Here is a 23,878-nt window from a genome sequence, read left to right on the forward strand (position 1 = left end):
GCCGATCCATCACGTGGGTCCCACGCCTCGCGTCCGAAAGCAAACGAGGTTCTGCGTCTTGTAAGACATAAAAACAATAAGCATGGATAGTATTTCGGGTGCGATCATACCAGCACTAATGCACCGGATCCCATCAGAACTCCGCAGTTAAGCGTGCTTGGGCGAGAGTAGTACTAGGATGGGTGACCCCCTGGGAAGTCCTCGTGTTGCACCCCCTTTTTCGTTGCCCGTCTGCGTTTTTTTTATGTTTTAGGTGCGTTTTTTTTTTTCTTTCTTGCTATATCCATGCTCGGGCGGCCTCCGGTTCAATGTTGATTGTTTTCTTGTTTCCCGAACCGAGCCGATCCATCACGTGGGTCCCACGCCTCGCGTCCGAAAGCAAACGAGGTTCTGCGTCTTGTAAGACATAAAAACAATAAGCATGGATAGTATTTCGGGTGCGATCATACCAGCACTAATGCACCGGATCCCATCAGAACTCCGCAGTTAAGCGTGCTTGGGCGAGAGTAGTACTAGGATGGGTGACCCCCTGGGAAGTCCTCGTGTTGCACCCCCTTTTTCGTTGCCCGTCTGCGTTTTTTTATGTTTTAGGTGCGTTTTTTTTTCTTTCTTGCTATATCCATGCTCGGGCGGCCTCCGGTTCAATGTTGATTGTTTTCTTGTTTCCCGAACCGAGCCGATCCATCACGTGGGTCCCACGCCTCGCGTCCGAAAGCAAACGAGGTTCTGCGTCTTGTAAGACATAAAAACAATAAGCATGGATAGTATTTCGGGTGCGATCATACCAGCACTAATGCACCGGATCCCATCAGAACTCCGCAGTTAAGCGTGCTTGGGCGAGAGTAGTACTAGGATGGGTGACCCCCTGGGAAGTCCTCGTGTTGCACCCCCTTTTTCGTTGCCCGTCTGCGTTTTTTTTATGTTTTAGGTGCGTTTTTTTTTTTCTTTCTTGCTATATCCATGCTCGGGCGGCCTCCGGTTCAATGTTGATTGTTTTCTTGTTTCCCGAACCGAGCCGATCCATCACGTGGGTCCCACGCCTCGCGTCCGAAAGCAAACGAGGTTCTGCGTCTTGTAAGACATAAAAACAATAAGCATGGATAGTATTTCGGGTGCGATCATACCAGCACTAATGCACCGGATCCCATCAGAACTCCGCAGTTAAGCGTGCTTGGGCGAGAGTAGTACTAGGATGGGTGACCCCCTGGGAAGTCCTCGTGTTGCACCCCCTTTTTCGTTGCCCGTCTGCGTTTTTTTATGTTTTAGGTGCGTTTTTTTTTTTCTTTCTTGCTATATCCATGCTCGGGCGGCCTCCGGTTCAATGTTGATTGTTTTCTTGTTTCCCGAACCGAGCCGATCCATCACGTGGGTCCCACGCCACGCGTCCGAAAGCAAACGAGGTTCTGCGTCTTGTAAGACATAAAAACAATAAGCATGGATAGTATTTCGGGTGCGATCATACCAGCACTAATGCACCGGATCCCATCAGAACTCCGCAGTTAAGCGTGCTTGGGCGAGAGTAGTACTAGGATGGGTGACCCCCTGGGAAGTCCTCGTGTTGCACCCCCTTTTTCGTTGCCCGTCTGCGTTTTTTTATGTTTTAGGTGCGTTTTTTTTTTTCTTTCTTGCTATATCCATGCTCGGGCGGCCTCCGGTTCAATGTTGATTGTTTTCTTGTTTCCCGAACCGAGCCGATCCATCACGTGGGTCCCACGCCACGCGTCCGAAAGCAAACGAGGTTCTGCGTCTTGTAAGACATAAAAACAATAAGCATGGATAGTATTTCGGGTGCGATCATACCAGCACTAATGCACCGGATCCCATCAGAACTCCGCAGTTAAGCGTGCTTGGGCGAGAGTAGTACTAGGATGGGTGACCCCCTGGGAAGTCCTCGTGTTGCACCCCCTTTTTCGTTGCCCGTCTGCGTTTTTTTATGTTTTAGGTGCGTTTTTTTTTCTTTCTTGCTATATCCATGCTCGGGCGGCCTCCGGTTCAATGTTGATTGTTTTCTTGTTTCCCGAACCGAGCCGATCCATCACGTGGGTCCCACGCCTCGCGTCCGAAAGCAAACGAGGTTCTGCGTCTTGTAAGACATAAAAACAATAAGCATGGATAGTATTTCGGGTGCGATCATACCAGCACTAATGCACCGGATCCCATCAGAACTCCGCAGTTAAGCGTGCTTGGGCGAGAGTAGTACTAGGATGGGTGACCCCCTGGGAAGTCCTCGTGTTGCACCCCCTTTTTCGTTGTCCGTCTGCGTTTTTTTTATGTTTTAGGTGCGTTTTTTTTTTCTTTCTTGCTATATCCATGCTCGGGCGGCCTCCGGTTCAATGTTGATTGTTTTCTTGTTTCCCGAACCGAGCCGATCCATCACGTGGGTCCCACGCCTCGCGTCCGAAAGCAAACGAGGTTCTGCGTCTTGTAAGACATAAAAACAATAAGCATGGATAGTATTTCGGGTGCGATCATACCAGCACTAATGCACCGGATCCCATCAGAACTCCGCAGTTAAGCGTGCTTGGGCGAGAGTAGTACTAGGATGGGTGACCCCCTGGGAAGTCCTCGTGTTGCACCCACTTTTTCGTTGCCCGTCTGCGTTTTTTTTATGTTTTAGGTGCGTTTTTTTTTTCTTTCTTGCTATATCCATGCTCGGGCGGCCTCCGGTTCAATGTTGATTGTTTTCTTGTTTCCCGAACCGAGCCGATCCATCACGTGGGTCCCACGCCTCGCGTCCGAAAGCAAACGAGGTTCTGCGTCTTGTAAGACATAAAAACAATAAGCATGGATAGTATTTCGGGTGCGATCATACCAGCACTAATGCACCGGATCCCATCAGAACTCCGCAGTTAAGCGTGCTTGGGCGAGAGTAGTACTAGGATGGGTGACCCCCTGGGAAGTCCTCGTGTTGCACCCCCTTTTTCGTTGCCCGTCTGCGTTTTTTTATGTTTTAGGTGCGTTTTTTTTTTTCTTTCTTGCTATATCCATGCTCGGGCGGCCTCCGGTTCAATGTTGATTGTTTTCTTGTTTCCCGAACCGAGCCGATCCATCACGTGGGTCCCACGCCACGCGTCCGAAAGCAAACGAGGTTCTGCGTCTTGTAAGACATAAAAACAATAAGCATGGATAGTATTTCGGGTGCGATCATACCAGCACTAATGCACCGGATCCCATCAGAACTCCGCAGTTAAGCGTGCTTGGGCGAGAGTAGTACTAGGATGGGTGACCCCCTGGGAAGTCCTCGTGTTGCACCCCCTTTTTCGTTGCCCGTCTGCGTTTTTTTATGTTTTAGGTGCGTTTTTTTTTTTCTTTCTTGCTATATCCATGCTCGGGCGGCCTCCGGTTCAATGTTGATTGTTTTCTTGTTTCCCGAACCGAGCCGATCCATCACGTGGGTCCCACGCCACGCGTCCGAAAGCAAACGAGGTTCTGCGTCTTGTAAGACATAAAAACAATAAGCATGGATAGTATTTCGGGTGCGATCATACCAGCACTAATGCACCGGATCCCATCAGAACTCCGCAGTTAAGCGTGCTTGGGCGAGAGTAGTACTAGGATGGGTGACCCCCTGGGAAGTCCTCGTGTTGCACCCCCTTTTTCGTTGCCCGTCTGCGTTTTTTTATGTTTTAGGTGCGTTTTTTTTTCTTTCTTGCTATATCCATGCTCGGGCGGCCTCCGGTTCAATGTTGATTGTTTTCTTGTTTCCCGAACCGAGCCGATCCATCACGTGGGTCCCACGCCTCGCGTCCGAAAGCAAACGAGGTTCTGCGTCTTGTAAGACATAAAAACAATAAGCATGGATAGTATTTCGGGTGCGATCATACCAGCACTAATGCACCGGATCCCATCAGAACTCCGCAGTTAAGCGTGCTTGGGCGAGAGTAGTACTAGGATGGGTGACCCCCTGGGAAGTCCTCGTGTTGCACCCCCTTTTTCGTTGTCCGTCTGCGTTTTTTTTATGTTTTAGGTGCGTTTTTTTTTTCTTTCTTGCTATATCCATGCTCGGGCGGCCTCCGGTTCAATGTTGATTGTTTTCTTGTTTCCCGAACCGAGCCGATCCATCACGTGGGTCCCACGCCTCGCGTCCGAAAGCAAACGAGGTTCTGCGTCTTGTAAGACATAAAAACAATAAGCATGGATAGTATTTCGGGTGCGATCATACCAGCACTAATGCACCGGATCCCATCAGAACTCCGCAGTTAAGCGTGCTTGGGCGAGAGTAGTACTAGGATGGGTGACCCCCTGGGAAGTCCTCGTGTTGCACCCACTTTTTCGTTGCCCGTCTGCGTTTTTTTTATGTTTTAGGTGCGTTTTTTTTTTCTTTCTTGCTATATCCATGCTCGGGCGGCCTCCGGTTCAATGTTGATTGTTTTCTTGTTTCCCGAACCGAGCCGATCCATCACGTGGGTCCCACGCCTCGCGTCCGAAAGCAAACGAGGTTCTGCGTCTTGTAAGACATAAAAACAATAAGCATGGATAGTATTTCGGGTGCGATCATACCAGCACTAATGCACCGGATCCCATCAGAACTCCGCAGTTAAGCGTGCTTGGGCGAGAGTAGTACTAGGATGGGTGACCCCCTGGGAAGTCCTCGTGTTGCACCCCCTTTTTCGTTGCCCGTCTGCGTTTTTTTATGTTTTAGGTGCGTTTTTTTTTCTTTCTTGCTATATCCATGCTCGGGCGGCCTCCGGTTCAATGTTGATTGTTTTCTTGTTTCCCGAACCGAGCCGATCCATCACGTGGGTCCCACGCCTCGCGTCCGAAAGCAAACGAGGTTCTGCGTCTTGTAAGACATAAAAACAATAAGCATGGATAGTATTTCGGGTGCGATCATACCAGCACTAATGCACCGGATCCCATCAGAACTCCGCAGTTAAGCGTGCTTGGGCGAGAGTAGTACTAGGATGGGTGACCCCCTGGGAAGTCCTCGTGTTGCACCCCCTTTTTCGTTGCCCGTCTGCGTTTTTTTTATGTTTTAGGTGCGTTTTTTTTTTCTTTCTTGCTATATCCATGCTCGGGCGGCCTCCGGTTCAATGTTGATTGTTTTCTTGTTTCCCGAACCGAGCCGATCCATCACGTGGGTCCCACGCCTCGCGTCCGAAAGCAAACGAGGTTCTGCGTCTTGTAAGACATAAAAACAATAAGCATGGATAGTATTTCGGGTGCGATCATACCAGCACTAATGCACCGGATCCCATCAGAACTCCGCAGTTAAGCGTGCTTGGGCGAGAGTAGTACTAGGATGGGTGACCCCCTGGGAAGTCCTCGTGTTGCACCCCCTTTTTCGTTGCCCGTCTGCGTTTTTTTATGTTTTAGGTGCGTTTTTTTTTTTCTTTCTTGCTATATCCATGCTCGGGCGGCCTCCGGTTCAATGTTGATTGTTTTCTTGTTTCCCGAACCGAGCCGATCCATCACGTGGGTCCCACGCCACGCGTCCGAAAGCAAACGAGGTTCTGCGTCTTGTAAGACATAAAAACAATAAGCATGGATAGTATTTCGGGTGCGATCATACCAGCACTAATGCACCGGATCCCATCAGAACTCCGCAGTTAAGCGTGCTTGGGCGAGAGTAGTACTAGGATGGGTGACCCCCTGGGAAGTCCTCGTGTTGCACCCCCTTTTTCGTTGCCCGTCTGCGTTTTTTTATGTTTTAGGTGCGTTTTTTTTTTTCTTTCTTGCTATATCCATGCTCGGGCGGCCTCCGGTTCAATGTTGATTGTTTTCTTGTTTCCCGAACCGAGCCGATCCATCACGTGGGTCCCACGCCACGCGTCCGAAAGCAAACGAGGTTCTGCGTCTTGTAAGACATAAAAACAATAAGCATGGATAGTATTTCGGGTGCGATCATACCAGCACTAATGCACCGGATCCCATCAGAACTTCGCAGTTAAGCGTGCTTGGGCGAGAGTAGTACTAGGATGGGTGACCCCCTGGGAAGTCCTCGTGTTGCACCCCCTTTTTCGTTGCCCGTCTGCGTTTTTTTATGTTTTAGGTGCGTTTTTTTTTCTTTCTTGCTATATCCATGCTCGGGCGGCCTCCGGTTCAATGTTGATTGTTTTCTTGTTTCCCGAACCGAGCCGATCCATCACGTGGGTCCCACGCCTCGCGTCCGAAAGCAAACGAGGTTCTGCGTCTTGTAAGACATAAAAACAATAAGCATGGATAGTATTTCGGGTGCGATCATACCAGCACTAATGCACCGGATCCCATCAGAACTCCGCAGTTAAGCGTGCTTGGGCGAGAGTAGTACTAGGATGGGTGACCCCCTGGGAAGTCCTCGTGTTGCACCCCCTTTTTCGTTGTCCGTCTGCGTTTTTTTTATGTTTTAGGTGCGTTTTTTTTTTCTTTCTTGCTATATCCATGCTCGGGCGGCCTCCGGTTCAATGTTGATTGTTTTCTTGTTTCCCGAACCGAGCCGATCCATCACGTGGGTCCCACGCCTCGCGTCCGAAAGCAAACGAGGTTCTGCGTCTTGTAAGACATAAAAACAATAAGCATGGATAGTATTTCGGGTGCGATCATACCAGCACTAATGCACCGGATCCCATCAGAACTCCGCAGTTAAGCGTGCTTGGGCGAGAGTAGTACTAGGATGGGTGACCCCCTGGGAAGTCCTCGTGTTGCACCCACTTTTTCGTTGCCCGTCTGCGTTTTTTTTATGTTTTTGGTGCGTTTTTTTTTTCTTTCTTGCTATATCCATGCTCGGGCGGCCTCCGGTTCAATGTTGATTGTTTTCTTGTTTCCCGAACCGAGCCGATCCATCACGTGGGTCCCACGCCTCGCGTCCGAAAGCAAACGAGGTTCTGCGTCTTGTAAGACATAAAAACAATAAGCATGGATAGTATTTCGGGTGCGATCATACCAGCACTAATGCACCGGATCCCATCAGAACTCCGCAGTTAAGCGTGCTTGGGCGAGAGTAGTACTAGGATGGGTGACCCCCTGGGAAGTCCTCGTGTTGCACCCCCTTTTTCGTTGCCCGTCTGCGTTTTTTTATGTTTTAGGTGCGTTTTTTTTTCTTTCTTGCTATATCCATGCTCGGGCGGCCTCCGGTTCAATGTTGATTGTTTTCTTGTTTCCCGAACCGAGCCGATCCATCACGTGGGTCCCACGCCTCGCGTCCGAAAGCAAACGAGGTTCTGCGTCTTGTAAGACATAAAAACAATAAGCATGGATAGTATTTCGGGTGCGATCATACCAGCACTAATGCACCGGATCCCATCAGAACTCCGCAGTTAAGCGTGCTTGGGCGAGAGTAGTACTAGGATGGGTGACCCCCTGGGAAGTCCTCATGTTGCACCCCCTTTTTCGTTGCCCGTCTGCGTTTTTTTTATGTTTTAGGTGCGTTTTTTTTTTCTTTCTTGCTATATCCATGCTCGGGCGGCCTCCGGTTCAATGTTGATTGTTTTCTTGTTTCCCGAACCGAGCCGATCCATCACGTGGGTCCCACGCCTCGCGTCCGAAAGCAAACGAGGTTCTGCGTCTTGTAAGACATAAAAACAATAAGCATGGATAGTATTTCGGGTGCGATCATACCAGCACTAATGCACCGGATCCCATCAGAACTCCGCAGTTAAGCGTGCTTGGGCGAGAGTAGTACTAGGATGGGTGACCCCCTGGGAAGTCCTCGTGTTGCACCCCCTTTTTCGTTGCCCGTCTGCGTTTTTTTATGTTTTAGGTGCGTTTTTTTTTTTCTTTCTTGCTATATCCATGCTCGGGCGGCCTCCGGTTCAATGTTGATTGTTTTCTTGTTTCCCGAACCGAGCCGATCCATCACGTGGGTCCCACGCCACGCGTCCGAAAGCAAACGAGGTTCTGCGTCTTGTAAGACATAAAAACAATAAGCATGGATAGTATTTCGGGTGCGATCATACCAGCACTAATGCACCGGATCCCATCAGAACTCCGCAGTTAAGCGTGCTTGGGCGAGAGTAGTACTAGGATGGGTGACCCCCTGGGAAGTCCTCGTGTTGCACCCCTTTTTCGTTGCCCGTCTGCGTTTTTTTATGTTTTAGGTGCGTTTTTTTTTCTTTCTTGCTATATCCATGCTCGGGCGGCCTCCGGTTCAATGTTGATTGTTTTCTTGTTTCCCGAACCGAGCCGATCCATCACGTGGGTCCCACGCCTCGCGTCCGAAAGCAAACGAGGTTCTGCGTCTTGTAAGACATAAAAACAATAAGCATGGATAGTATTTCGGGTGCGATCATACCAGCACTAATGCACCGGATCCCATCAGAACTCCGCAGTTAAGCGTGCTTGGGCGAGAGTAGTACTAGGATGGGTGACCCCCTGGGAAGTCCTCGTGTTGCACCCCTTTTTCGTTGCCCGTCTGCGTTTTTTTATGTTTTAGGTGCGTTTTTTTTTTCTTTCTTGCTATATCCATGCTCGGGCGGCCTCCGGTTCAATGTTGATTGTTTTCTTGTTTCCCGAACCGAGCCGATCCATCACGTGGGTCCCACGCCTCGCGTCCGAAAGCAAACGAGGTTCTGCGTCTTGTAAGACATAAAAACAATAAGCATGGATAGTATTTCGGGTGCGATCATACCAGCACTAATGCACCGGATCCCATCAGAACTCCGCAGTTAAGCGTGCTTGGGCGAGAGTAGTACTAGGATGGGTGACCCCCTGGGAAGTCCTCGTGTTGCACCCCCTTTTTCGTTGCCCGTCTGCGTTTTTTTATGTTTTAGGTGCGTTTTTTTTTCTTTCTTGCTATATCCATGCTCGGGCGGCCTCCGGTTCAATGTTGATTGTTTTCTTGTTTCCCGAACCGAGCCGATCCATCACGTGGGTCCCACGCCTCGCGTCCGAAAGCAAACGAGGTTCTGCGTCTTGTAAGACATAAAAACAATAAGCATGGATAGTATTTCGGGTGCGATCATACCAGCACTAATGCACCGGATCCCATCAGAACTCCGCAGTTAAGCGTGCTTGGGCGAGAGTAGTACTAGGATGGGTGACCCCCTGGGAAGTCCTCGTGTTGCACCCCCTTTTTCGTTGCCCGTCTGCGTTTTTTTTATGTTTTAGGTGCGTTTTTTTTTTCTTTCTTGCTATATCCATGCTCGGGCGGCCTCCGGTTCAATGTTGATTGTTTTCTTGTTTCCCGAACCGAGCCGATCCATCACGTGGGTCCCACGCCTCGCGTCCGAAAGCAAACGAGGTTCTGCGTCTTGTAAGACATAAAAACAATAAGCATGGATACTATTTCGGGTGCGATCATACCAGCACTAATGCACCGGATGCCATCAGAACTCCGCAGTTAAGCGTGCTTGGGCGAGAGTAGTACTAGGATGGGTGACCCCCTGGGAAGTCCTCGTGTTGCACCCCCTTTTTCGTTGCCCGTCTGCGTTTTTTTTATGTTTTAGGTGCGTTTTTTTTTTCTTTCTTGCTATATCCATGCTCGGGCGGCCTCCGGTTCAATGTTGATTGTTTTCTTGTTTCCCGAACCGAGCCGATCCATCACGTGGGTCCCACGCCTCGCGTCCGAAAGCAAACGAGGTTCTGCGTCTTGTAAGACATAAAAACAATAAGCATGGATAGTATTTCGGGTGCGATCATACCAGCACTAATGCACCGGATCCCATCAGAACTCCGCAGTTAAGCGTGCTTGGGCGAGAGTAGTACTAGGATGGGTGACCCCCTGGGAAGTCCTCGTGTTGCACCCCCTTTTTCGTTGCCCGTCTGCGTTTTTTTATGTTTTAGGTGCGTTTTTTTTTCTTTCTTGCTATATCAATGCTCGGGCGGCCTCCGGTTCAATGTTGATTGTTTTCTTGTTTCCCGAACCGAGCCGATCCATCACGTGGGTCCCACGCCTCGCGTCCGAAAGCAAACGAGGTTCTGCGTCTTGTAAGACATAAAAACAATAAGCATGGATAGTATTTCGGGTGCGATCATACCAGCACTAATGCACCGGATCCCATCAGAACTCCGCAGTTAAGCGTGCTTGGGCGAGAGTAGTACTAGGATGGGTGACCCCCTGGGAAGTCCTCGTGTTGCACCCCCTTTTTCGTTGCCCGTCTGCGTTTTTTTATGTTTTAGGTGCGTTTTTTTTTCTTTCTTGCTATATCCATGCTCGGGCGGCCTCCGGTTCAATGTTGATTGTTTTCTTGTTTCCCGAACCGAGCCGATCCATCACGTGGGTCCCACGCCTCGCGTCCGAAAGCAAACGAGGTTCTGCGTCTTGTAAGACATAAAAACAATAAGCATGGATAGTATTTCGGGTGCGATCATACCAGCACTAATGCACCGGATCCCATCAGAACTCCGCAGTTAAGCGTGCTTGGGCGAGAGTAGTACTAGGATGGGTGACCCCCTGGGAAGTCCTCGTGTTGCACCCCCTTTTTCGTTGCCCGTCTGCGTTTTTTTTATGTTTTAGGTGCGTTTTTTTTTTCTTTCTTGCTATATCCATGCTCGGGCGGCCTCCGGTTCAATGTTGATTGTTTTCTTGTTTCCCGAACCGAGCCGATCCATCACGTGGGTCCCACGCCTCGCGTCCGAAAGCAAACGAGGTTCTGCGTCTTGTAAGACATAAAAACAATAAGCATGGATACTATTTCGGGTGCGATCATACCAGCACTAATGCACCGGATGCCATCAGAACTCCGCAGTTAAGCGTGCTTGGGCGAGAGTAGTACTAGGATGGGTGACCCCCTGGGAAGTCCTCGTGTTGCACCCCCTTTTTCGTTGCCCGTCTGCGTTTTTTTTATGTTTTAGGTGCGTTTTTTTTTTCTTTCTTGCTATATCCATGCTCGGGCGGCCTCCGGTTCAATGTTGATTGTTTTCTTGTTTCCCGAACCGAGCCGATCCATCACGTGGGTCCCACGCCTCGCGTCCGAAAGCAAACGAGGTTCTGCGTCTTGTAAGACATAAAAACAATAAGCATGGATAGTATTTCGGGTGCGATCATACCAGCACTAATGCACCGGATCCCATCAGAACTCCGCAGTTAAGCGTGCTTGGGCGAGAGTAGTACTAGGATGGGTGACCCCCTGGGAAGTCCTCGTGTTGCACCCCCTTTTTCGTTGCCCGTCTGCGTTTTTTTATGTTTTAGGTGCGTTTTTTTTTCTTTCTTGCTATATCAATGCTCGGGCGGCCTCCGGTTCAATGTTGATTGTTTTCTTGTTTCCCGAACCGAGCCGATCCATCACGTGGGTCCCACGCCTCGCGTCCGAAAGCAAACGAGGTTCTGCGTCTTGTAAGACATAAAAACAATAAGCATGGATAGTATTTCGGGTGCGATCATACCAGCACTAATGCACCGGATCCCATCAGAACTCCGCAGTTAAGCGTGCTTGGGCGAGAGTAGTACTAGGATGGGTGACCCCCTGGGAAGTCCTCGTGTTGCACCCCCTTTTTCGTTGCCCGTCTGCGTTTTTTTATGTTTTAGGTGCGTTTTTTTTTCTTTCTTGCTATATCCATGCTCGGGCGGCCTCCGGTTCAATGTTGATTGTTTTCTTGTTTCCCGAACCGAGCCGATCCATCACGTGGGTCCCACGCCTCGCGTCCGAAAGCAAACGAGGTTCTGCGTCTTGTAAGACATAAAAACAATAAGCATGGATAGTATTTCGGGTGCGATCATACCAGCACTAATGCACCGGATCCCATCAGAACTCCGCAGTTAAGCGTGCTTGGGCGAGAGTAGTATTAGGATGGGTGACCCCCTGGGAAGTCCTCGTGTTGCACCCCCTTTTTCGTTGCCCGTCTGCGTTTTTTTTATGTTTTAGGTGCGTTTTTTTTTTCTTTCTTGCTATATCCATGCTCGGGCGGCCTCCGGTTCAATGTTGATTGTTTTCTTGTTTCCCGAACCGAGCCGATCCATCACGTGGGTCCCACGCCTCGCGTCCGAAAGCAAACGAGGTTCTGCGTCTTGTAAGACATAAAAACAATAAGCATGGATAGTATTTCGGGTGCGATCATACCAGCACTAATGCACCGGATCCCATCAGAACTCCGCAGTTAAGCGTGCTTGGGCGAGAGTAGTACTAGGATGGGTGACCCCCTGGGAAGTCCTCGTGTTGCACCCCCTTTTTCGTTGCCCGTCTGCGTTTTTTTATGTTTTAGGTGCGTTTTTTTTTTTCTTTCTTGCTATATCCATGCTCGGGCGGCCTCCGGTTCAATGTTGATTGTTTTCTTGTTTCCCGAACCGAGCCGATCCATCACGTGGGTCCCACGCCACGCGTCCGAAAGCAAACGAGGTTCTGCGTCTTGTAAGACATAAAAACAATAAGCATGGATAGTATTTCGGGTGCGATCATACCAGCACTAATGCACCGGATCCCATCAGAACTCCGCAGTTAAGCGTGCTTGGGCGAGAGTAGTACTAGGATGGGTGACCCCCTGGGAAGTCCTCGTGTTGCACCCCTTTTTCGTTGCCCGTCTGCGTTTTTTTATGTTTTAGGTGCGTTTTTTTTTTCTTTCTTGCTATATCCATGCTCGGGCGGCCTCCGGTTCAATGTTGATTGTTTTCTTGTTTCCCGAACCGAGCCGATCCATCACGTGGGTCCCACGCCTCGCGTCCGAAAGCAAACGAGGTTCTGCGTCTTGTAAGACATAAAAACAATAAGCATGGATAGTATTTCGGGTGCGATCATACCAGCACTAATGCACCGGATCCCATCAGAACTCCGCAGTTAAGCGTGCTTGGGCGAGAGTAGTACTAGGATGGGTGACCCCCTGGGAAGTCCTCGTGTTGCTCCCCCTTTTTCGTTGCCCGTCTGCGTTTTTTTATGTTTTAGGTGCGTTTTTTTTTCTTTCTTGCTATATCCATGCTCGGGCGGCCTCCGGTTCAATGTTGATTGTTTTCTTGTTTCCCGAACCGAGCCGATCCATCACGTGGGTCCCACGCCTCGCGTCCGAAAGCAAACGAGGTTCTGCGTCTTGTAAGACATAAAAACAATAAGCATGGATAGTATTTCGGGTGCGATCATACCAGCTCTAATGCACCGGATCCCATCAGAACTCCGCAGTTAAGCGTGCTTGGGCGAGAGTAGTACTAGGATGGGTGACCCCCTGGGAAGTCCTCGTGTTGCACCCCCTTTTTCGTTGCCCGTCTGCGTTTTTTTTATGTTTTAGGTGCGTTTTTTTTTTCTTTCTTGCTATATCCATGCTCGGGCGGCCTCCGGTTCAATGTTGATTGTTTTCTTGTTTCCCGAACCGAGCCGATCCATCACGTGGGTCCCACGCCTCGCGTCCGAAAGCAAACGAGGTTCTGCGTCTTGTAAGACATAAAAACAATAAGCATGGATAGTATTTCGGGTGCGATCATACCAGCACTAATGCACCGGATCCCATCAGAACTCCGCAGTTAAGCGTGCTTGGGCGAGAGTAGTACTAGGATGGGTGACCCCCTGGGAAGTCCTCGTGTTGCACCCCCTTTTTCGTTGCCCGTCTGCGTTTTTTTTATGTTTTAGGTGCGTTTTTTTTTTCTTTCTTGCTATATCCATGCTCGGGCGGCCTCCGGTTCAATGTTGATTGTTTTCTTGTTTCCCGAACCGAGCCGATCCATCACGTGGGTCCCACGCCTCGCGTCCGAAAGCAAACGAGGTTCTGCGTCTTGTAAGACATAAAAACAATAAGCATGGATAGTATTTCGGGTGCGATCATACCAGCACTAATGCACCGGATCCCATCAGAACTCCGCAGTTAAGCGTGCTTGGGCGAGAGTAGTACTAGGATGGGTGACCCCCTGGGAAGTCCTCGTGTTGCACCCCCTTTTTCGTTGCCCGTCTGCGTTTTTTTATGTTTTAGGTGCGTTTTTTTTTCTTTCTTGCTATATCCATGCTCGGGCGGCCTCCGGTTCAATGTTGATTGTTTTCTTGTTTCCCGAACCGAGCCGATCCATCACGTGGGTCCCACGCCTCGCGTCCGAAAGCAAACGAGGTTCTGCGTCTTGTAAGACATAAAAACAATAAGCATGGATAGTATTTCGGGTGCGATCATACCAGCACTAATGCACCGGATCCCATCAGAACTCCGCAGTTAAGCGTGCTTGGGCGAGAGTAGTACTAGGATGGGTGACCCCCTGGGAAGTCCTCGTGTTGCACCCCCTTTTTCGTTGCCCGTCTGCGTTTTTTTTATGTTTTAGGTGCGTTTTTTTTTTCTTTCTTGCTATATCCATGCTCGGGCGGCCTCCGGTTCAATGTTGATTGTTTTCTTGTTTCCCGAACCGAGCCGATCCATCACGTGGGTCCCACGCCTCGCGTCCGAAAGCAAACGAGGTTCTGCGTCTTGTAAGACATAAAAACAATAAGCATGGATAGTATTTCGGGTGCGATCATACCAGCACTAATGCACCGGATCCCATCAGAACTCCGCAGTTAAGCGTGCTTGGGCGAGAGTAGTACTAGGATGGGTGACCCCCTGGGAAGTCCTCGTGTTGCACCCCCTTTTTCGTTGCCCGTCTGCGTTTTTTTTATGTTTTAGGTGCGTTTTTTTTTTCTTTCTTGCTATATCCATGCTCGGGCGGCCTCCGGTTCAATGTTGATTGTTTTCTTGTTTCCCGAACCGAGCCGATCCATCACGTGGGTCCCACGCCTCGCGTCCGAAAGCAAACGAGGTTCTGCGTCTTGTAAGACATAAAAACAATAAGCATGGATAGTATTTCGGGTGCGATCATACCAGCACTAATGCACCGGATCCCATCAGAACTCCGCAGTTAAGCGTGCTTGGGCGAGAGTAGTACTAGGATGGGTGACCCCCTGGGAAGTCCTTGTGTTGCACCCCCTTTTTCGTTGCCCGTCTGCGTTTTTTTATGTTTTAGGTGCGTTTTTTTTTTCTTTCTTGCTATATCCATGCTCGGGCGGCCTCCGGTTCAATGTTGATTGTTTTCTTGTTTCCCGAACCGAGCCGATCCATCACGTGGGTCCCACGCCACGCGTCCGAAAGCAAACGAGGTTCTGCGTCTTGTAAGACATAAAAACAATAAGCATGGATAGTATTTCGGGTGCGATCATACCAGCACTAATGCACCGGATCCCATCAGAACTTCGCAGTTAAGCGTGCTTGGACGAGAGTAGTACTAGGATGGGTGACCCCCTGGGAAGTCCTCGTGTTGCACCCCCTTTTTCGTTGCTCGTCTGCGTTTTTTTATGTTTTAGGTGCGTTTTTTTTTTCTTTCTTGCTATATCCATGCTCGGGCGGCCTCCGGTTCAATGTTGATTGTTTTCTTGTTTCCCGAACCGAGCCGATCCATCACGTGGGTCCCACGCCTCGCGTCCGAAAGCAAACGAGGTTCTGCGTCTTGTAAGACATAAAAACAATAAGCATGGATAGTATTTCGGGTGCGATCATACCAGCACTAATGCACCGGATCCCATCAGAACTCCGCAGTTAAGCGTGCTTGGGCGAGAGTAGTACTAGGATGGGTGACCCCCTGGGAAGTCCTCGTGTTGCACCCCCTTTTTCGTTGCCCGTCTGCGTTTTTTTATGTTTTAGGTGCGTTTTTTTTTCTTTCTTGCTATATCCATGCTCGGGCGGCCTCCGGTTCAATGTTGATTGTTTTCTTGTTTCCCGAACCGAGCCGATCCATCACGTGGGTCCCACGCCTCGCGTCCGAAAGCAAACGAGGTTCTGCGTCTTGTAAGACATAAAAACAATAAGCATGGATAGTATTTTGGGTGCGATCATACCAGCACTAATGCACCGGATCCCATCAGAACTCCGCAGTTAAGCGTGCTTGGGCGAGAGTAGTACTAGGATGGGTGACCCCCTGGGAAGTCCTCGTGTTGCACCCCCTTTTTCGTTGCCCGTCTGCGTTTTTTTTATGTTTTAGGTGCGTTTTTTTTTTCTTTCTTGCTATATCCATGCTCGGGCGGCCTCCGGTTCAATGTTGATTGTTTTCTTGTTTCCCGAACCGAGCCGATCCATCACGTGGGTCCCACGCCTCGCGTCCGAAAGCAAACGAGGTTCTGCGTCTTGTAAGACATAAAAACAATAAGCATGGATAGTATTTCGGGTGCGATCATACCAGCACTAATGCACCGGATCCCATCAGAACTCCGCAGTTAAGCGTGCTTGGGCGAGAGTAGTACTAGGATGGGTGACCCCCTGGGAAGTCCTCGTGTTGCACCCCCTTTTTCGTTGCCCGTCTGCGTTTTTTTATGTTTTAGGTGCGTTTTTTTTTTTTCTTTCTTGCTATATCCATGCTCGGGCGGCCTCCGGTTCAATGTTGATTGTTTTCTTGTTTCCCGAACCGAGCCGATCCATCACGTGGGTCCCACGCCACGCGTCCGAAAGCAAACGAGGTTCTGCGTCTTGTAAGACATAAAAACAATAAGCATGGATAGTATTTCGGGTGCGATCATACCAGCACTAATGCACCGGATCCCATCAGAACTCCGCAGTTAAGCGTGCTTGGGCGAGAGTAGTACTAGGATGGGTGACCCCCTGGGAAGTCCTCGTGTTGCACCCCTTTTTCGTTGCCCGTCTGCGTTTTTTTATGTTTTAGGTGCGTTTTTTTTTCTTTCTTGCTATATCCATGCTCGGGCGGCCTCCGGTTCAATGTTGATTGTTTTCTTGTTTCCCGAACCGAGCCGATCCATCACGTGGGTCCCACGCCTCGCGTCCGAAAGCAAACGAGGTTCTGCGTCTTGTAAGACATAAAAACAATAAGCATGGATAGTATATCGGGTGCGATCATACCAGCACTAATGCACCGGATCCCATCAGAACTCCGCAGTTAAGCGTGCTTGGGCGAGAGTAGTACTAGGATGGGTGACCCCCTGGGAAGTCCTCGTGTTGCACCCCCTTTTTCGTTGCCCGTCTGCGTTTTTTTATGTTTTAGGTGCGTTTTTTTTTTTCTTTCTTGCTATATCCATGCTCGGGCGGCCTCCGGTTCAATGTTGATTGTTTTCTTGTTTCCCGAACCGAGCCGATCCATCACGTGGGTCCCACGCCTCGCGTCCGAAAGCAAACGAGGTTCTGCGTCTTGTAAGACATAAAAACAATAAGCATGGATAGTATTTCGGGTGCGATCATACCAGCACTAATGCACCGGATCCCATCAGAACTCCGCAGTTAAGCGTGCTTGGGCGAGAGTAGTACTAGGATGGGTGACCCCCTGGGAAGTCCTCGTGTTGCACCCCCTTTTTCGTTGCCCGTCTGCGTTTTTTTTATGTTTTAGGTGCGTTTTTTTTTTCTTTCTTGCTATATCCATGCTCGGGCGGCCTCCGGTTCAATGTTGATTGTTTTCTTGTTTCCCGAACCGAGCCGATCCATCACGTGGGTCCCACGCCTCGCGTCCGAAAGCAAACGAGGTTCTGCGTCTTGTAAGACATAAAAACAATAAGCATGGATAGTATTTCGGGTGCGATCATACCAGCACTAATGCACCGGATCCCATCAGAACTCCGCAGTTAAGCGTGCTTGGGCGAGAGTAGTACTAGGATGGGTGACCCCCTGGGAAGTCCTCGTGTTGCACCCCCTTTTTCGTTGCCCGTCTGCGTTTTTTTATGTTTTAGGTGCGTTTTTTTTTCTTTCTTGCTATATCCATGCTCGGGCGGCCTCCGGTTCAATGTTGATTGTTTTCTTGTTTCCCGAACCGAGCCGATCCATCACGTGGGTCCCACGCCTCGCGTCCGAAAGCAAACGAGGTTCTGCGTCTTGTAAGACATAAAAACAATAAGCATGGATAGTATTTCGGGTGCGATCATACCAGCACTAATGCACCGGATCCCATCAGAACTCCGCAGTTAAGCGTGCTTGGGCGAGAGTAGTACTAGGATGGGTGACCCCCTGGGAAGTCCTCGTGTTGCACCCCCTTTTTCGTTGCCCGTCTGCGTTTTTTTTATGTTTTAGGTGCGTTTTTTTTTTCTTTCTTGCTATATCCATGCTCGGGCGGCCTCCGGTTCAATGTTGATTGTTTTCTTGTTTCCCGAACCGAGCCGATCCATCACGTGGGTCCCACGCCTCGCGTCCGAAAGCAAACGAGGTTCTGCGTCTTGTAAGACATAAAAACAATAAGCATGGATAGTATTTCGGGTGCGATCATACCAGCACTAATGCACCGGATCCCATCAGAACTCCGCAGTTAAGCGTGCTTGGGCGAGAGTAGTACTAGGATGGGTGACCCCCTGGGAAGTCCTCGTGTTGCACCCCCTTTTTCGTTGCCCGTCTGCGTTTTTTTTATGTTTTAGGTGCGTTTTTTTTTTCTTTCTTGCTATATCCATGCTCGGGCGGCCTCCGGTTCAATGTTGATTGTTTTCTTGTTTCCCGAACCGAGCCGATCCATCACGTGGGTCCCACGCCTCGCGTCCGAAAGCAAACGAGGTTCTGCGTCTTGTAAGACATAAAAACAATAAGCATGGATAGTATTTCGGGTGCGATCATACCAGCACTAATGCACCGGATCCCATCAGAACTCCGCAGTTAAGCGTGCTTGGGCGAGAGTAGTACTAGGATGGGTGACCCCCTGGGAAGTCCTTGTGTTGCACCCCCTTTTTCGTTGCCCGTCTGCGTTTTTTTATGTTTTAGGTGCGTTTTTTTTTTCTTTCTTGCTATATCCATGCTCGGGCGGCCTCCGGTTCAATGTTGATTGTTTTCTTGTTTCCCGAACCGAGCCGATCCATCACGTGGGTCCCACGCCACGCGTCCGAAAGCAAACGAGGTTCTGCGTCTTGTAAGACATAAAAACAATAAGCATGGATAGTATTTCGGGTGCGATCATACCAGCACTAATGCACCGGATCCCATCAGAACTTCGCAGTTAAGCGTGCTTGGACGAGAGTAGTACTAGGATGGGTGACCCCCTGGGAAGTCCTCGTGTTGCACCCCCTTTTTCGTTGCTCGTCTGCGTTTTTTTATGTTTTAGGTGCGTTTTTTTTTTCTTTCTTGCTATATCCATGCTCGGGCGGCCTCCGGTTCAATGTTGATTGTTTTCTTGTTTCCCGAACCGAGCCGATCCATCACGTGGGTCCCACGCCTCGCGTCCGAAAGCAAACGAGGTTCTGCGTCTTGTAAGACATAAAAACAATAAGCATGGATAGTATTTCGGGTGCGATCATACCAGCACTAATGCACCGGATCCCATCAGAACTCCGCAGTTAAGCGTGCTTGGGCGAGAGTAGTACTAGGATGGGTGACCCCCTGGGAAGTCCTCGTGTTGCACCCCCTTTTTCGTTGCCCGTCTGCGTTTTTTTTATGTTTTAGGTGCGTTTTTTTTTTCTTTCTTGCTATATCCATGCTCGGGCGGCCTCCGGTTCAATGTTGATTGTTTTCTTGTTTCCCGAACCGAGCCGATCCATCACGTGGGTCCCACGCCTCGCGTCCGAAAGCAAACGAGGTTCTGCGTCTTGTAAGACATAAAAACAATAAGCATGGATAGTATTTCGGGTGCGATCATACCAGCACTAATGCACCGGATCCCATCAGAACTCCGCAGTTAAGCGTGCTTGGGCGAGAGTAGTACTAGGATGGGTGACCCCCTGGGAAGTCCTCGTGTTGCACCCCCTTTTTCGTTGCCCGTCTGCGTTTTTTTTATGTTTTAGGTGCGTTTTTTTTTTCTTTCTTGCTATATCCATGCTCGGGCGGCCTCCGGTTCAATGGTGATTGTTTTCTTGTTTCCCGAACCGAGCCGATCCATCACGTGGGTCCCACGCCTCGCGTCCGAAAGCAAACGAGGTTCTGCGTCTTGTAAGACATAAAAACAATAAGCATGGATAGTATTTCGGGTGCGATCATACCAGCACTAATGCACCGGATCCCATCAGAACTCCGCAGTTAAGCGTGCTTGGGCGAGAGTAGTACTAGGATGGGTGACCCCCTGGGAAGTCCTTGTGTTGCACCCCCTTTTTCGTTGCCCGTCTGCGTTTTTTTATGTTTTAGGTGCGTTTTTTTTTCTTTCTTGCTATATCCATGCTCGGGCGGCCTCCGGTTCAATGTTGATTGTTTTCTTGTTTCCCGAACCGAGCCGATCCATCACGTGGGTCCCACGCCACGCGTCCGAAAGCAAACGAGGTTCTGCGTCTTGTAAGACATAAAAACAATAAGCATGGATAGTATTTCGGGTGCGATCATACCAGCACTAATGCACCGGATCCCATCAGAACTTCGCAGTTAAGCGTGCTTGGACGAGAGTAGTACTAGGATGGGTGACCCCCTGGGAAGTCCTCGTGTTGCACCCCCTTTTTCGTTGCTCGTCTGCGTTTTTTTATGTTTTAGGTGCGTTTTTTTTTTCTTTCTTGCTATATCCATGCTCGGGCGGCCTCCGGTTCAATGTTGATTGTTTTCTTGTTTCCCGAACCGAGCCGATCCATCACGTGGGTCCCACGCCTCGCGTCCGAAAGCAAACGAGGTTCTGCGTCTTGTAAGACATAAAAACAATAAGCATGGATAGTATTTCGGGTGCGATCATACCAGCACTAATGCACCGGATCCCATCAGAACTCCGCAGTTAAGCGTGCTTGGGCGAGAGTAGTACTAGGATGGGTGACCCCCTGGGAAGTCCTCGTGTTGCACCCCCTTTTTCGTTGCCCGTCTGCGTTTTTTTATGTTTTAGGTGCGTTTTTTTTTCTTTCTTGCTATATCCATGCTCGGGCGGCCTCCGGTTCAATGTTGATTGTTTTCTTGTTTCCCGAACCGAGCCGATCCATCACGTGGGTCCCACGCCTCGCGTCCGAAAGCAAACGAGGTTCTGCGTCTTGTAAGACATAAAAACAATAAGCATGGATAGTATTTTGGGTGCGATCATACCAGCACTAATGCACCGGATCCCATCAGAACTCCGCAGTTAAGCGTGCTTGGGCGAGAGTAGTACTAGGATGGGTGACCCCCTGGGAAGTCCTCGTGTTGCACCCCCTTTTTCGTTGCCCGTCTGCGTTTTTTTTATGTTTTAGGTGCGTTTTTTTTTTCTTTCTTGCTATATCCATGCTCGGGCGGCCTCCGGTTCAATGTTGATTGTTTTCTTGTTTCCCGAACCGAGCCGATCCATCACGTGGGTCCCACGCCTCGCGTCCGAAAGCAAACGAGGTTCTGCGTCTTGTAAGACATAAAAACAATAAGCATGGATAGTATTTCGGGTGCGATCATACCAGCACTAATGCACCGGATCCCATCAGAACTCCGCAGTTAAGCGTGCTTGGGCGAGAGTAGTACTAGGATGGGTGACCCCCTGGGAAGTCCTCGTGTTGCACCCCCTTTTTCGTTGCCCGTCTGCGTTTTTTTATGTTTTAGGTGCGTTTTTTTTTTTTTTCTTTCTTGCTATATCCATGCTCGGGCGGCCTCCGGTTCAATGTTGATTGTTTTCTTGTTTCCCGAACCGAGCCGATCCATCACGTGGGTCCCACGCCACGCGTCCGAAAGCAAACGAGGTTCTGCGTCTTGTAAGACATAAAAACAATAAGCATGGATAGTATTTCGGGTGCGATCATACCAGCACTAATGCACCGGATCCCATCAGAACTCCGCAGTTAAGCGTGCTTGGGCGAGAGTAGTACTAGGATGGGTGACCCCCTGGGAAGTCCTCGTGTTGCACCCCTTTTTCGTTGCCCGTCTGCGTTTTTTTATGTTTTAGGTGCGTTTTTTTTTCTTTCTTGCTATATCCATGCTCGGGCGGCCTCCGGTTCAATGTTGATTGTTTTCTTGTTTCCCGAACCGAGCCGATCCATCACGTGGGTCCCACGCCTCGCGTCCGAAAGCAAACGAGGTTCTGCGTCTTGTAAGACATAAAAACAATAAGCATGGATAGTATATCGGGTGCGATCATACCAGCACTAATGCACCGGATCCCATCAGAACTCCGCAGTTAAGCGTGCTTGGGCGAGAGTAGTACTAGGATGGGTGACCCCCTGGGAAGTCCTCGTGTTGCACCCCCTTTTTCGTTGCCCGTCTGCGTTTTTTTATGTTTTAGGTGCGTTTTTTTTTTCTTTCTTGCTATATCCATGCTCGGGCGGCCTCCGGTTCAATGTTGATTGTTTTCTTGTTTCCCGAACCGAGCCGATCCATCACGTGGGTCCCACGCCTCGCGTCCGAAAGCAAACGAGGTTCTGCGTCTTGTAAGACATAAAAACAATAAGCATGGATAGTATTTCGGGTGCGATCATACCAGCACTAATGCACCGGATCCCATCAGAACTTCGCAGTTAAGCGTGCTTGGGCGAGAGTAGTACTAGGATGGGTGACCCCCTGGGAAGTCCTCGTGTTGCACCCCCTTTTTCGTTGCTCGTCTGCGTTTTTTTATGTTTTAGGTGCGTTTTTTTTTTCTTTCTTGCTATATCCATGCTCGGGCGGCCTCCGGTTCAATGTTGATTGTTTTCTTGTTTCCCGAACCGAGCCGATCCATCACGTGGGTCCCACGCCTCGCGTCCGAAAGCAAACGAGGTTCTGCGTCTTGTAAGACATAAAAACAATAAGCATGGATAGTATTTCGGGTGCGATCATACCAGCACTAATGCACCGGATCCCATCAGAACTCCGCAGTTAAGCGTGCTTGGGCGAGAGTAGTACTAGGATGGGTGACCCCCTGGGAAGTCCTCGTGTTGCACCCCCTTTTTCGTTGCCCGTCTGCGTTTTTTTTATGTTTTAGGTGCGTTTTTTTTTTCTTTCTTGCTATATCCATGCTCGGGCGGCCTCCGGTTCAATGTTGATTGTTTTCTTGTTTCCCGAACCGAGCCGATCCATCACGTGGGTCCCACGCCTCGCGTCCGAAAGCAAACGAGGTTCTGCGTCTTGTAAGACATAAAAACAATAAGCATGGATAGTATTTCGGGTGCGATCATACCAGCACTAATGCACCGGATCCCATCAGAACTCCGCAGTTAAGCGTGCTTGGGCGAGAGTAGTACTAGGATGGGTGACCCCCTGGGAAGTCCTCGTGTTGCACCCCCTTTTTCGTTGCCCGTCTGCGTTTTTTTTATGTTTTAGGTGCGTTTTTTTTTTCTTTCTTGCTATATCCATGCTCGGGCGGCCTCCGGTTCAATGTTGATTGTTTTCTTGTTTCCCGAACCGAGCCGATCCATCACGTGGGTCCCACGCCTCGCGTCCGAAAGCAAACGAGGTTCTGCGTCTTGTAAGACATAAAAACAATAAGCATGGATAGTATTTCGGGTGCGATCATACCAGCACTTATGCACCGGATCCCATCAGAACTCCGCAGTTAAGCGTGCTTGGGCGAGAGTAGTACTAGGATGGGTGACCCCCTGGGAAGTCCTTGTGTTGCACCCCCTTTTTCGTTGCCCGTCTGCGTTTTTTTATGTTTTAGGTGCGTTTTTTTTTTCTTTCTTGCTATATCCATGCTCGGGCGGCCTCCGGTTCAATGTTGATTGTTTTCTTGTTTCCCGAACCGAGCCGATCCATCACGTGGGTCCCACGCCACGCGTCCGAAAGCAAACGAGGTTCTGCGTCTTGTAAGACATAAAAACAATAAGCATGGATAGTATTTTGGATGCGATCATACCAGCACTAATGCACCGGATCCCATCAGAACTTCGCAGTTAAGCGTGCTTGGACGAGAGTAGTACTAGGATGGGTGACCCCCTGGGAAGTCCTCGTGTTGCACCCCCTTTTTCGTTGCTCGTCTGCGTTTTTTTATGTTTTAGGTGCGTTTTTTTTTTCTTTCTTGCTATATCCATGCTCGGGCGGCCTCCGGTTCAATGTTGATTGTTTTCTTGTTTCCCGAACCGAGCCGATCCATCACGTGGGTCCCACGCCTCGCGTCCGAAAGCAAACGAGGTTCTGCGTCTTGTAAGACATAAAAACAATAAGCATGGATAGTATTTCGGGTGCGATCATACCAGCACTAATGCACCGGATCCCATCAGAACTCCGCAGTTAAGCGTGCTTGGGCGAGAGTAGTACTAGGATGGGTGACCCCCTGGGAAGTCCTCGTGTTGCACCCCCTTTTTCGTTGCCCGTCTGCGTTTTTTTATGTTTTAGGTGCGTTTTTTTTTCT

At 49.7% G+C, this 23,878-nt stretch overlaps 71 non-coding genes across 71 annotated transcripts; all 71 read left to right on the forward strand.

The window, feature by feature from the left end:
- Positions 1 to 96: 96 nt before the first annotated feature.
- LOC145015569 (5S ribosomal RNA) lies at positions 97 to 215 on the forward strand. Its single transcript, XR_013665938.1, has one exon. It is a non-coding gene; the product is annotated as a 5S ribosomal RNA (ribosomal RNA).
- Positions 216 to 435: 220 nt separating this feature from the next.
- On the forward strand, positions 436 to 554 carry LOC145015576 (5S ribosomal RNA). Its single transcript, XR_013665952.1, has one exon. It is a non-coding gene; the product is annotated as a 5S ribosomal RNA (ribosomal RNA).
- A 217-nt stretch (positions 555 to 771) lies between these two features.
- On the forward strand, positions 772 to 890 carry LOC145015583 (5S ribosomal RNA). Its single transcript, XR_013665953.1, has one exon. It is a non-coding gene; the product is annotated as a 5S ribosomal RNA (ribosomal RNA).
- Positions 891 to 1,110: 220 nt separating this feature from the next.
- Positions 1,111 to 1,229, forward strand: LOC145015590 (5S ribosomal RNA). The gene has a single exon (XR_013665955.1). It is a non-coding gene; the product is annotated as a 5S ribosomal RNA (ribosomal RNA).
- Positions 1,230 to 1,448: 219 nt separating this feature from the next.
- On the forward strand, positions 1,449 to 1,567 carry LOC145015598 (5S ribosomal RNA). Its single transcript, XR_013665965.1, has one exon. It is a non-coding gene; the product is annotated as a 5S ribosomal RNA (ribosomal RNA).
- A 219-nt stretch (positions 1,568 to 1,786) lies between these two features.
- Positions 1,787 to 1,905, forward strand: LOC145015600 (5S ribosomal RNA). The gene has a single exon (XR_013665978.1). It is a non-coding gene; the product is annotated as a 5S ribosomal RNA (ribosomal RNA).
- A 217-nt stretch (positions 1,906 to 2,122) lies between these two features.
- On the forward strand, positions 2,123 to 2,241 carry LOC145015606 (5S ribosomal RNA). Its single transcript, XR_013665979.1, has one exon. It is a non-coding gene; the product is annotated as a 5S ribosomal RNA (ribosomal RNA).
- Positions 2,242 to 2,460: 219 nt separating this feature from the next.
- Positions 2,461 to 2,579, forward strand: LOC145022989 (5S ribosomal RNA). The gene has a single exon (XR_013671099.1). It is a non-coding gene; the product is annotated as a 5S ribosomal RNA (ribosomal RNA).
- A 219-nt stretch (positions 2,580 to 2,798) lies between these two features.
- Positions 2,799 to 2,917, forward strand: LOC145015612 (5S ribosomal RNA). The gene has a single exon (XR_013665980.1). It is a non-coding gene; the product is annotated as a 5S ribosomal RNA (ribosomal RNA).
- A 219-nt stretch (positions 2,918 to 3,136) lies between these two features.
- Positions 3,137 to 3,255, forward strand: LOC145015619 (5S ribosomal RNA). The gene has a single exon (XR_013665982.1). It is a non-coding gene; the product is annotated as a 5S ribosomal RNA (ribosomal RNA).
- Positions 3,256 to 3,474: 219 nt separating this feature from the next.
- Positions 3,475 to 3,593, forward strand: LOC145015627 (5S ribosomal RNA). Its single transcript, XR_013665983.1, has one exon. It is a non-coding gene; the product is annotated as a 5S ribosomal RNA (ribosomal RNA).
- Positions 3,594 to 3,810: 217 nt separating this feature from the next.
- On the forward strand, positions 3,811 to 3,929 carry LOC145015634 (5S ribosomal RNA). The gene has a single exon (XR_013665984.1). It is a non-coding gene; the product is annotated as a 5S ribosomal RNA (ribosomal RNA).
- A 219-nt stretch (positions 3,930 to 4,148) lies between these two features.
- On the forward strand, positions 4,149 to 4,267 carry LOC145023000 (5S ribosomal RNA). Its single transcript, XR_013671110.1, has one exon. It is a non-coding gene; the product is annotated as a 5S ribosomal RNA (ribosomal RNA).
- Positions 4,268 to 4,486: 219 nt separating this feature from the next.
- LOC145015645 (5S ribosomal RNA) lies at positions 4,487 to 4,605 on the forward strand. Its single transcript, XR_013665986.1, has one exon. It is a non-coding gene; the product is annotated as a 5S ribosomal RNA (ribosomal RNA).
- Positions 4,606 to 4,822: 217 nt separating this feature from the next.
- On the forward strand, positions 4,823 to 4,941 carry LOC145015653 (5S ribosomal RNA). Its single transcript, XR_013665989.1, has one exon. It is a non-coding gene; the product is annotated as a 5S ribosomal RNA (ribosomal RNA).
- Positions 4,942 to 5,160: 219 nt separating this feature from the next.
- LOC145015660 (5S ribosomal RNA) lies at positions 5,161 to 5,279 on the forward strand. Its single transcript, XR_013665991.1, has one exon. It is a non-coding gene; the product is annotated as a 5S ribosomal RNA (ribosomal RNA).
- Positions 5,280 to 5,498: 219 nt separating this feature from the next.
- On the forward strand, positions 5,499 to 5,617 carry LOC145015666 (5S ribosomal RNA). The gene has a single exon (XR_013665992.1). It is a non-coding gene; the product is annotated as a 5S ribosomal RNA (ribosomal RNA).
- Positions 5,618 to 5,836: 219 nt separating this feature from the next.
- LOC145025789 (5S ribosomal RNA) lies at positions 5,837 to 5,955 on the forward strand. The gene has a single exon (XR_013673787.1). It is a non-coding gene; the product is annotated as a 5S ribosomal RNA (ribosomal RNA).
- Positions 5,956 to 6,172: 217 nt separating this feature from the next.
- LOC145015674 (5S ribosomal RNA) lies at positions 6,173 to 6,291 on the forward strand. The gene has a single exon (XR_013665993.1). It is a non-coding gene; the product is annotated as a 5S ribosomal RNA (ribosomal RNA).
- Positions 6,292 to 6,510: 219 nt separating this feature from the next.
- On the forward strand, positions 6,511 to 6,629 carry LOC145023011 (5S ribosomal RNA). The gene has a single exon (XR_013671121.1). It is a non-coding gene; the product is annotated as a 5S ribosomal RNA (ribosomal RNA).
- A 219-nt stretch (positions 6,630 to 6,848) lies between these two features.
- On the forward strand, positions 6,849 to 6,967 carry LOC145015683 (5S ribosomal RNA). Its single transcript, XR_013665997.1, has one exon. It is a non-coding gene; the product is annotated as a 5S ribosomal RNA (ribosomal RNA).
- A 217-nt stretch (positions 6,968 to 7,184) lies between these two features.
- LOC145026243 (5S ribosomal RNA) lies at positions 7,185 to 7,303 on the forward strand. The gene has a single exon (XR_013674228.1). It is a non-coding gene; the product is annotated as a 5S ribosomal RNA (ribosomal RNA).
- Positions 7,304 to 7,522: 219 nt separating this feature from the next.
- Positions 7,523 to 7,641, forward strand: LOC145015691 (5S ribosomal RNA). The gene has a single exon (XR_013665998.1). It is a non-coding gene; the product is annotated as a 5S ribosomal RNA (ribosomal RNA).
- Positions 7,642 to 7,860: 219 nt separating this feature from the next.
- On the forward strand, positions 7,861 to 7,979 carry LOC145015698 (5S ribosomal RNA). Its single transcript, XR_013666000.1, has one exon. It is a non-coding gene; the product is annotated as a 5S ribosomal RNA (ribosomal RNA).
- Positions 7,980 to 8,195: 216 nt separating this feature from the next.
- Positions 8,196 to 8,314, forward strand: LOC145015705 (5S ribosomal RNA). Its single transcript, XR_013666002.1, has one exon. It is a non-coding gene; the product is annotated as a 5S ribosomal RNA (ribosomal RNA).
- Positions 8,315 to 8,531: 217 nt separating this feature from the next.
- Positions 8,532 to 8,650, forward strand: LOC145015711 (5S ribosomal RNA). The gene has a single exon (XR_013666003.1). It is a non-coding gene; the product is annotated as a 5S ribosomal RNA (ribosomal RNA).
- A 217-nt stretch (positions 8,651 to 8,867) lies between these two features.
- Positions 8,868 to 8,986, forward strand: LOC145015725 (5S ribosomal RNA). Its single transcript, XR_013666005.1, has one exon. It is a non-coding gene; the product is annotated as a 5S ribosomal RNA (ribosomal RNA).
- Positions 8,987 to 9,205: 219 nt separating this feature from the next.
- On the forward strand, positions 9,206 to 9,324 carry LOC145026730 (5S ribosomal RNA). Its single transcript, XR_013674686.1, has one exon. It is a non-coding gene; the product is annotated as a 5S ribosomal RNA (ribosomal RNA).
- Positions 9,325 to 9,543: 219 nt separating this feature from the next.
- LOC145015732 (5S ribosomal RNA) lies at positions 9,544 to 9,662 on the forward strand. Its single transcript, XR_013666011.1, has one exon. It is a non-coding gene; the product is annotated as a 5S ribosomal RNA (ribosomal RNA).
- A 217-nt stretch (positions 9,663 to 9,879) lies between these two features.
- Positions 9,880 to 9,998, forward strand: LOC145015738 (5S ribosomal RNA). Its single transcript, XR_013666012.1, has one exon. It is a non-coding gene; the product is annotated as a 5S ribosomal RNA (ribosomal RNA).
- A 217-nt stretch (positions 9,999 to 10,215) lies between these two features.
- Positions 10,216 to 10,334, forward strand: LOC145015743 (5S ribosomal RNA). Its single transcript, XR_013666013.1, has one exon. It is a non-coding gene; the product is annotated as a 5S ribosomal RNA (ribosomal RNA).
- A 219-nt stretch (positions 10,335 to 10,553) lies between these two features.
- On the forward strand, positions 10,554 to 10,672 carry LOC145026731 (5S ribosomal RNA). Its single transcript, XR_013674687.1, has one exon. It is a non-coding gene; the product is annotated as a 5S ribosomal RNA (ribosomal RNA).
- A 219-nt stretch (positions 10,673 to 10,891) lies between these two features.
- LOC145015750 (5S ribosomal RNA) lies at positions 10,892 to 11,010 on the forward strand. The gene has a single exon (XR_013666014.1). It is a non-coding gene; the product is annotated as a 5S ribosomal RNA (ribosomal RNA).
- Positions 11,011 to 11,227: 217 nt separating this feature from the next.
- On the forward strand, positions 11,228 to 11,346 carry LOC145015757 (5S ribosomal RNA). Its single transcript, XR_013666015.1, has one exon. It is a non-coding gene; the product is annotated as a 5S ribosomal RNA (ribosomal RNA).
- Positions 11,347 to 11,563: 217 nt separating this feature from the next.
- On the forward strand, positions 11,564 to 11,682 carry LOC145025724 (5S ribosomal RNA). The gene has a single exon (XR_013673725.1). It is a non-coding gene; the product is annotated as a 5S ribosomal RNA (ribosomal RNA).
- Positions 11,683 to 11,901: 219 nt separating this feature from the next.
- LOC145015763 (5S ribosomal RNA) lies at positions 11,902 to 12,020 on the forward strand. Its single transcript, XR_013666016.1, has one exon. It is a non-coding gene; the product is annotated as a 5S ribosomal RNA (ribosomal RNA).
- Positions 12,021 to 12,239: 219 nt separating this feature from the next.
- On the forward strand, positions 12,240 to 12,358 carry LOC145015770 (5S ribosomal RNA). Its single transcript, XR_013666017.1, has one exon. It is a non-coding gene; the product is annotated as a 5S ribosomal RNA (ribosomal RNA).
- Positions 12,359 to 12,575: 217 nt separating this feature from the next.
- Positions 12,576 to 12,694, forward strand: LOC145025646 (5S ribosomal RNA). Its single transcript, XR_013673652.1, has one exon. It is a non-coding gene; the product is annotated as a 5S ribosomal RNA (ribosomal RNA).
- Positions 12,695 to 12,911: 217 nt separating this feature from the next.
- Positions 12,912 to 13,030, forward strand: LOC145025718 (5S ribosomal RNA). The gene has a single exon (XR_013673719.1). It is a non-coding gene; the product is annotated as a 5S ribosomal RNA (ribosomal RNA).
- Positions 13,031 to 13,249: 219 nt separating this feature from the next.
- Positions 13,250 to 13,368, forward strand: LOC145015778 (5S ribosomal RNA). Its single transcript, XR_013666018.1, has one exon. It is a non-coding gene; the product is annotated as a 5S ribosomal RNA (ribosomal RNA).
- A 219-nt stretch (positions 13,369 to 13,587) lies between these two features.
- LOC145015783 (5S ribosomal RNA) lies at positions 13,588 to 13,706 on the forward strand. The gene has a single exon (XR_013666021.1). It is a non-coding gene; the product is annotated as a 5S ribosomal RNA (ribosomal RNA).
- A 217-nt stretch (positions 13,707 to 13,923) lies between these two features.
- On the forward strand, positions 13,924 to 14,042 carry LOC145015793 (5S ribosomal RNA). The gene has a single exon (XR_013666042.1). It is a non-coding gene; the product is annotated as a 5S ribosomal RNA (ribosomal RNA).
- Positions 14,043 to 14,261: 219 nt separating this feature from the next.
- LOC145015798 (5S ribosomal RNA) lies at positions 14,262 to 14,380 on the forward strand. The gene has a single exon (XR_013666044.1). It is a non-coding gene; the product is annotated as a 5S ribosomal RNA (ribosomal RNA).
- Positions 14,381 to 14,599: 219 nt separating this feature from the next.
- Positions 14,600 to 14,718, forward strand: LOC145025326 (5S ribosomal RNA). The gene has a single exon (XR_013673347.1). It is a non-coding gene; the product is annotated as a 5S ribosomal RNA (ribosomal RNA).
- Positions 14,719 to 14,936: 218 nt separating this feature from the next.
- On the forward strand, positions 14,937 to 15,055 carry LOC145026436 (5S ribosomal RNA). Its single transcript, XR_013674410.1, has one exon. It is a non-coding gene; the product is annotated as a 5S ribosomal RNA (ribosomal RNA).
- Positions 15,056 to 15,273: 218 nt separating this feature from the next.
- Positions 15,274 to 15,392, forward strand: LOC145015803 (5S ribosomal RNA). Its single transcript, XR_013666045.1, has one exon. It is a non-coding gene; the product is annotated as a 5S ribosomal RNA (ribosomal RNA).
- A 217-nt stretch (positions 15,393 to 15,609) lies between these two features.
- LOC145015808 (5S ribosomal RNA) lies at positions 15,610 to 15,728 on the forward strand. Its single transcript, XR_013666046.1, has one exon. It is a non-coding gene; the product is annotated as a 5S ribosomal RNA (ribosomal RNA).
- A 219-nt stretch (positions 15,729 to 15,947) lies between these two features.
- On the forward strand, positions 15,948 to 16,066 carry LOC145015816 (5S ribosomal RNA). Its single transcript, XR_013666047.1, has one exon. It is a non-coding gene; the product is annotated as a 5S ribosomal RNA (ribosomal RNA).
- Positions 16,067 to 16,286: 220 nt separating this feature from the next.
- Positions 16,287 to 16,405, forward strand: LOC145015823 (5S ribosomal RNA). Its single transcript, XR_013666051.1, has one exon. It is a non-coding gene; the product is annotated as a 5S ribosomal RNA (ribosomal RNA).
- A 216-nt stretch (positions 16,406 to 16,621) lies between these two features.
- LOC145015830 (5S ribosomal RNA) lies at positions 16,622 to 16,740 on the forward strand. The gene has a single exon (XR_013666061.1). It is a non-coding gene; the product is annotated as a 5S ribosomal RNA (ribosomal RNA).
- A 219-nt stretch (positions 16,741 to 16,959) lies between these two features.
- On the forward strand, positions 16,960 to 17,078 carry LOC145015834 (5S ribosomal RNA). Its single transcript, XR_013666068.1, has one exon. It is a non-coding gene; the product is annotated as a 5S ribosomal RNA (ribosomal RNA).
- A 219-nt stretch (positions 17,079 to 17,297) lies between these two features.
- Positions 17,298 to 17,416, forward strand: LOC145015839 (5S ribosomal RNA). Its single transcript, XR_013666071.1, has one exon. It is a non-coding gene; the product is annotated as a 5S ribosomal RNA (ribosomal RNA).
- A 217-nt stretch (positions 17,417 to 17,633) lies between these two features.
- LOC145015847 (5S ribosomal RNA) lies at positions 17,634 to 17,752 on the forward strand. The gene has a single exon (XR_013666073.1). It is a non-coding gene; the product is annotated as a 5S ribosomal RNA (ribosomal RNA).
- Positions 17,753 to 17,971: 219 nt separating this feature from the next.
- Positions 17,972 to 18,090, forward strand: LOC145015861 (5S ribosomal RNA). The gene has a single exon (XR_013666075.1). It is a non-coding gene; the product is annotated as a 5S ribosomal RNA (ribosomal RNA).
- A 219-nt stretch (positions 18,091 to 18,309) lies between these two features.
- On the forward strand, positions 18,310 to 18,428 carry LOC145025327 (5S ribosomal RNA). Its single transcript, XR_013673348.1, has one exon. It is a non-coding gene; the product is annotated as a 5S ribosomal RNA (ribosomal RNA).
- Positions 18,429 to 18,646: 218 nt separating this feature from the next.
- Positions 18,647 to 18,765, forward strand: LOC145026437 (5S ribosomal RNA). The gene has a single exon (XR_013674411.1). It is a non-coding gene; the product is annotated as a 5S ribosomal RNA (ribosomal RNA).
- A 218-nt stretch (positions 18,766 to 18,983) lies between these two features.
- Positions 18,984 to 19,102, forward strand: LOC145015868 (5S ribosomal RNA). Its single transcript, XR_013666076.1, has one exon. It is a non-coding gene; the product is annotated as a 5S ribosomal RNA (ribosomal RNA).
- Positions 19,103 to 19,321: 219 nt separating this feature from the next.
- Positions 19,322 to 19,440, forward strand: LOC145015876 (5S ribosomal RNA). Its single transcript, XR_013666078.1, has one exon. It is a non-coding gene; the product is annotated as a 5S ribosomal RNA (ribosomal RNA).
- Positions 19,441 to 19,659: 219 nt separating this feature from the next.
- Positions 19,660 to 19,778, forward strand: LOC145025328 (5S ribosomal RNA). Its single transcript, XR_013673349.1, has one exon. It is a non-coding gene; the product is annotated as a 5S ribosomal RNA (ribosomal RNA).
- Positions 19,779 to 19,995: 217 nt separating this feature from the next.
- On the forward strand, positions 19,996 to 20,114 carry LOC145026438 (5S ribosomal RNA). The gene has a single exon (XR_013674412.1). It is a non-coding gene; the product is annotated as a 5S ribosomal RNA (ribosomal RNA).
- A 218-nt stretch (positions 20,115 to 20,332) lies between these two features.
- On the forward strand, positions 20,333 to 20,451 carry LOC145015883 (5S ribosomal RNA). Its single transcript, XR_013666079.1, has one exon. It is a non-coding gene; the product is annotated as a 5S ribosomal RNA (ribosomal RNA).
- Positions 20,452 to 20,668: 217 nt separating this feature from the next.
- LOC145015889 (5S ribosomal RNA) lies at positions 20,669 to 20,787 on the forward strand. The gene has a single exon (XR_013666080.1). It is a non-coding gene; the product is annotated as a 5S ribosomal RNA (ribosomal RNA).
- A 219-nt stretch (positions 20,788 to 21,006) lies between these two features.
- Positions 21,007 to 21,125, forward strand: LOC145015897 (5S ribosomal RNA). The gene has a single exon (XR_013666083.1). It is a non-coding gene; the product is annotated as a 5S ribosomal RNA (ribosomal RNA).
- A 222-nt stretch (positions 21,126 to 21,347) lies between these two features.
- Positions 21,348 to 21,466, forward strand: LOC145015904 (5S ribosomal RNA). Its single transcript, XR_013666084.1, has one exon. It is a non-coding gene; the product is annotated as a 5S ribosomal RNA (ribosomal RNA).
- A 216-nt stretch (positions 21,467 to 21,682) lies between these two features.
- LOC145015911 (5S ribosomal RNA) lies at positions 21,683 to 21,801 on the forward strand. Its single transcript, XR_013666085.1, has one exon. It is a non-coding gene; the product is annotated as a 5S ribosomal RNA (ribosomal RNA).
- Positions 21,802 to 22,019: 218 nt separating this feature from the next.
- On the forward strand, positions 22,020 to 22,138 carry LOC145025790 (5S ribosomal RNA). The gene has a single exon (XR_013673788.1). It is a non-coding gene; the product is annotated as a 5S ribosomal RNA (ribosomal RNA).
- A 218-nt stretch (positions 22,139 to 22,356) lies between these two features.
- LOC145015918 (5S ribosomal RNA) lies at positions 22,357 to 22,475 on the forward strand. Its single transcript, XR_013666086.1, has one exon. It is a non-coding gene; the product is annotated as a 5S ribosomal RNA (ribosomal RNA).
- Positions 22,476 to 22,694: 219 nt separating this feature from the next.
- On the forward strand, positions 22,695 to 22,813 carry LOC145015924 (5S ribosomal RNA). Its single transcript, XR_013666089.1, has one exon. It is a non-coding gene; the product is annotated as a 5S ribosomal RNA (ribosomal RNA).
- Positions 22,814 to 23,032: 219 nt separating this feature from the next.
- Positions 23,033 to 23,151, forward strand: LOC145025563 (5S ribosomal RNA). Its single transcript, XR_013673574.1, has one exon. It is a non-coding gene; the product is annotated as a 5S ribosomal RNA (ribosomal RNA).
- Positions 23,152 to 23,369: 218 nt separating this feature from the next.
- Positions 23,370 to 23,488, forward strand: LOC145026874 (5S ribosomal RNA). Its single transcript, XR_013674826.1, has one exon. It is a non-coding gene; the product is annotated as a 5S ribosomal RNA (ribosomal RNA).
- Positions 23,489 to 23,706: 218 nt separating this feature from the next.
- On the forward strand, positions 23,707 to 23,825 carry LOC145015939 (5S ribosomal RNA). The gene has a single exon (XR_013666095.1). It is a non-coding gene; the product is annotated as a 5S ribosomal RNA (ribosomal RNA).
- The last annotated feature ends 53 nt before the right edge of the window (positions 23,826 to 23,878 follow it).

The sequence above is a fragment of the Lactuca saligna genome, chromosome 1 (genome assembly GCF_052625555.1).
Source record: "Lactuca saligna cultivar CGN05327 chromosome 1, ASM5262555v1, whole genome shotgun sequence".
In the NCBI taxonomy this organism is placed as follows: Eukaryota; Viridiplantae; Streptophyta; class Magnoliopsida; order Asterales; family Asteraceae; genus Lactuca; species Lactuca saligna.